Source organism: Engraulis encrasicolus, chromosome 9 (genome assembly GCF_034702125.1).
Source record: "Engraulis encrasicolus isolate BLACKSEA-1 chromosome 9, IST_EnEncr_1.0, whole genome shotgun sequence".
NCBI classification, from domain to species: Eukaryota; Metazoa; Chordata; class Actinopteri; order Clupeiformes; family Engraulidae; genus Engraulis; species Engraulis encrasicolus.
In genome coordinates this window covers 8637310-8642309 of record NC_085865.1, presented here as the reverse complement: position 1 = coordinate 8642309, position 5000 = coordinate 8637310, and the positions used below count along the sequence as shown (strand labels likewise).

Sequence of the window (5000 nt, the reverse complement as noted above, 5' to 3'; positions counted from 1 at the left end):
CCCCCCCCCCCCCCCCCCCCCCCCCCCCAAACGCCCCCCTGGCCTCCTCCTAGCCTGTCAACGCCCCCCGAGGATGTACTTTTTGTTTATTGGTCATCATGGACACTCCAAATATTGTGGCAGGCAGCAAGGCAGCAAAATGGCGAGACATGGCTTTATTTTTTGCAGTTTAGGGTATAATAAGCTTATCATCATTATTGGATTTGGAAAAGAACCATAGGCTATGATTTGAAATTTCACATAGCCTAGATGAAGTGAACATTACAAATTACCAGACATTTATTAGGCCTAACAACCTTTAGTATCACGCCATTTCAGCAGTATGTGCATGTGGGAAAGAATCTAAACATCGACAAATAATAAATAAATAAAACCGTTTGGGTGAATCATGCGCTTATGGACTTTTTTTTCAATACCAGCTTCACCGTCAAGGCACAAAGCAGTGAATGCTGCACGTGAGCTCTCTACCCGGGTGGTGATTCTGGAAAACAAACATGGCGGCAACTCGCTTTACTACCTTAATAATGTGTTAATCCGACGCTAGATTTCTTAACTGATGAAAATCGAAGGCAGAAATCAACATTGTAGTGTCTAAATATGAGGTCGATTGGTCTATTTGTGGCGTACATCACGATCGGCTGAGTTGTTGGCCTCACGTTTGTCAGTTAGCCTGTGGCTAGGCTACTTTTCGCCAACGTTAGCATCCGGTTAGAAAGGCTATGCTTGCACGCATTCGCTCCGGTCCAAAATGGCAAGTCTGCCGCCTTGTGGCCACATGAAGGAACAATTGAAAGAATGCGTTTCAGACACAATTGAAGGAATGCGTTTCAGACGGACGGACGGACGGACGGACGGACGGACGGACAGACAGACCCTCTTATAGAGATGCTGGGACGCATCTAAAAAGGGGGGGAAATATATGATTCATTTCAAGGCATATGAGCTTGATTATCATCGACTTTCAAATCTCTACTAGACTTGGTCTGACTAAGAGCATAACAATTAACAATTCCCAAACAGCATTGTTAACCCGCCTCCCTTGGTTTGCTACTGGTTGATTGGTTCCGGACAAAGTGGGTGGAGTTCCCACATTTTTGGGAGATCAGATCAGAAATGATATGTACATTGCTCTTAGCCTGACTAGAAGCAACGCCGAAGGTGTTTGCACTAGGAGGGTATGGCCTGGCTAATACGAGCTGTATTTCAGATGTGCTTTCCTAGCCGGAAGCCATAGTTAAAAAATATTTACAGATTACAGATTTTTACAGTACACAAAATGCGTTTCCATTTATATCAATATACCTTACCAGCTCAACTATCCAGAGGGTATGCTGTGATTACTAGAATGCTATCAGTGTTAATACCATGGGTATCTGCATCAAAGGTAGGGTGACTAGTATGTGCGTTGACTTCAAATTACTCAGAGGTAGAGCATCCTTGCTTTTTAGTATTCATATCACAAACTGTGCACCTTTCAGATACTATGATCTTCTTGTCATCTCATGGTCTGATAACTAACGTGTCATCCTTGCTTTCTTCTCTCTTCGTATGCTTTCTCTTCTTCATATCTCTCTCTCTCTCTCTCTCTCTCTCTCTCTCTCTCTCTCTCTCTCTCTCTCTTCATATCTCTCTCTCTCTCTCTCTCTCTCTCTCTCTCTCTCTCTCCATTTCTCTCTCTTCATATCTTTCTCTCTCTTCATATCTCTCTCTCTCTCTCTCTCTCTCTCTCTCTCTCTCTCTCTCTCTCTCTCTCTCTCTCTCTCTCTCTCTCTCTCTCTCTCTCTCTCTCTCTCTCTCTCTCTCTCTCTCTCTCTCTCTCTCTCTCTCTCTCAGCTTGGGAGCTACTAGTCGCTAACACTAAGATGTTGATGTTGTTTGGTACACACAAAAACACACAATGATCATTAAATCCAACATGGATTTCCGATGGATGTAAAGATCCACTCTCTTCTTCCCTGAACTAAACAAAGAGAGTGGCATTTGCTGTTAGGTGAAAAGAGGGACACGTTTGTCTAAACGTTTGTCGAGGGTGTCGATGTAAAGTATTTCTAATACTGCACCAGTTCTATTCTGCATAAAGAGCAAAGCGTTTGCAGAAAGGTCAATGTATAGCAGAGGAACAACTCGTCTTGTTCTGCTTAAAAGGGTGAAGCTTTTACAGCGGAGGTCGTGTCGATGTAAAGTAGTGCTTAAGGCTCCGAGAGAGACAGAGCAATGTTCGCCTTGTCACTTGTCACCTGACAGGTGTGAAGTAGAGAGAGGTGACAGGCTGGCTTTGGTGCTGTCATTATTCGCACTGATGGAAGTGCGGCTTTTCACCTCAGTAGAAAAAACGTAGAGATGCACCGGATCCGGTTCCAGTTCCGGATCCGGATCCGGCAGGATAATAGGGTTTTTCACAGGATCCGGATCCGGCAGGATCTTAAGCAGTGGATCCGGTATCCGGTATGTTACCTAAAAATCAGGGTCTGGTGCATCTCTAGCCTAGGCTTTTCAGTCAGTCTTTAACAACCCCAATCACTGAAAGCCCTTTGGAAGCGGCCTTTGCAGGCAGTGTGGCAATAAGCCAATGAGTCTAAAAAATAGTTTGAGCCAACGTAATAAAAAGGGCCCATGTGTGCGAGTAAACTATATATTTCAACCCTTTTGTAGGCTCCGGTATCCATTTCTGATCCGGCAGGATCTTAAGCAGAGGATCTGGTATCCGGCAGGATCCTAAAAATCAGGATCCGGTGCATCTCTACTTCACCTCAGTAGAAAAAAAGGTCTCTCTTTCTTGCACAGACAATCATCAAGCAGCAACGATTTTATTTTTATATCTCGCTGGATGGGTTTCGGATCGAATAGAAATGATGGAATTCATAAGAAAGCCGGGGTATTCTGGAGCGGGCTGGAGTTTTAAAAAGATACACCTGTTATTGTTTACCAAGAGCGCCGTGATTACATATTGCCTGAAATCAAAGAATTTGCGGCTTACGCTGCGTCAAGCCAGATCCTCTCACAGAAGATTATGTGTAGCTCCCCTATGAGACTTGAAAGAATGCCAAACAAAAGAGAATGAAATCCAAAAAGAACCAGAACAAAAAATAATCAATTTGCAACCAGATGAAATTCAGGGTAAAGAAAGCAACGATGATCGAATGAAAACAAAGAAAAATAAAGTGAATCAAAACAAAGAAAAGAAAAATAAAGCAAATAAAACCAAAGCAGAATAAAGTGAAGTGATGCAACATGGTAAGAGTTGAAGACATCCAACACTGCCATGCAGGAGAGTGTGAAGACATGGCAGAACCACGACAGATATCTCCACAGGACATGAGCAACACAAATGAACGCATCCAGGTGTGTGTGTGTGTGTGTGTGTGTGTGTGTGTGTGTGTGTGTGTGTGTGTGTGTGTGTGTGTGTGTGTGTGTGTGTGTGTGTGTGTGTGTGTGTGTGTGTGTGTGTGTGTGTGTGTGTGCCTGCGTGTGAAAAGGCCGATGTGCCTGTTATATTCCCCATCGGATGGCAAAAAGCACATGGAAACAATCCCAAGGTGACACCAGCAAGGTGCGTGTGTGTGTGTATGTGTGTGTGTGTGTGTGTGTGTGTGTGTGTGTGTGTGTGTGTGTGTGTGCGTGTGTGCGTGCGTGCGTGTGTGTGTGTGTGTGTGTGTGTGTGTGTGTGTGTGTGCGTGCGTGTGCAGAGACAGTAGGGGCCACTCTGCTCATCTGTCAATATATAATAAATGAGACGCTTAAAGGGACAGTTTGGTCAATTTCAACATGCAGTTGTATTGCTCACGCTACCCTTGACTTGTTATTACCTGGTGATGCCACATTTTTCGGCTCAGCCCTTTCCGAGATATGAGCAATTCTAATGGGGGCAGCGTTTGCTTACATTTTTAAAAAATGAAACATAGGCCAACTCCAAATATTTTCACAAAAGGTACTGCTGTTTGCTAGTTGTCTGCTGATGTTTTATAACCTTTTGGATGTTTTTGGGAATAAATAAAAACGTTTTTTTGAAATGTAAACAAAGAGCTGCCCCCATTACAATGACCAGGATCTCGGAAACGGCTGAAGAAGAAGAAAAAAAAATCCCAGGCACTGACAAGTCCAGGGTAGTGTGAGCATTACAATTGCATGTTGAAATGGACCAAACTGTCCCTTTAATGAAGTCGGGAGTGTGGGTGCGTGGGTGCGTGGGTGCGTGGGTGCGTGGGTGCGTGGGTGCGTGGGTGCGTGGGTGCGTGCGTGCGTGCGTGCGTGCATGCGTGCCTATCCTCTACCCATGAGAACGTGATCACAGGAGAGAGCTGGTGTAGAGAGTAAGGCCACAGACGTGTCTGTGAGAGTGCTGAACAGATGAGGTCAACGCAATTGCATTCACACTCATATTCAAATGCAGCGTACAGGGGAGGGAGGAGAAGGCAGAGTCTGTATAGTAAGAGAATATAGAAATAGAATAGACCTCAGAGTCTATACATAGTCTGTATAAAGACAATATAGAAATACAATAGACCTCAGAGTCCGTATAATGATGGAATATAGAAATAGAATAGACCTCATAGTCCGTATAGTGATGGAATATAGAAATAGAATAGAGCTCATAGTCCGTATAGTGATGGAATATAGAAATAGAATAGAGCTCATAGTCCGTATAGTGATGGAATATAGAAATAAAATAGACCTCAGAGTCCGTATAGTGATGGAATATAGAAATAGAATAGAGCTCAGAGTCCGTATAGTGATGGAATATAGAAATAGAATAGAGCTCATAGTCTGTATAGTGATGGAATATAGAAATAGAATAGAGCTCATAGTCCGTATAGTGATGGAATATAGAAATAGAATAGAGCTCATAGTCCGTATAATGATGGAATATAGAAATAGAATAGAGCTCATAGTCTGTATAGTGATGGAATATAGAAATAGAATAGAGCTCATAGTCCGTATAGTGATGGAATATAGAAATAGAATAGACCTCAGAGTCTGTATAGTGATGGAATATAGAAATA

At 43.2% G+C, this 5000-nt stretch overlaps 1 protein-coding gene across 5 annotated transcripts in view; it reads right to left on the bottom strand.

Moving 5' to 3' along the window:
* The window catches only part of pard3aa (par-3 family cell polarity regulator alpha, a), a 657729-nt gene that overhangs the window by 357460 nt on the left and 295269 nt on the right, over window positions 1–5000 (bottom strand). The window lies entirely within an intron of this gene.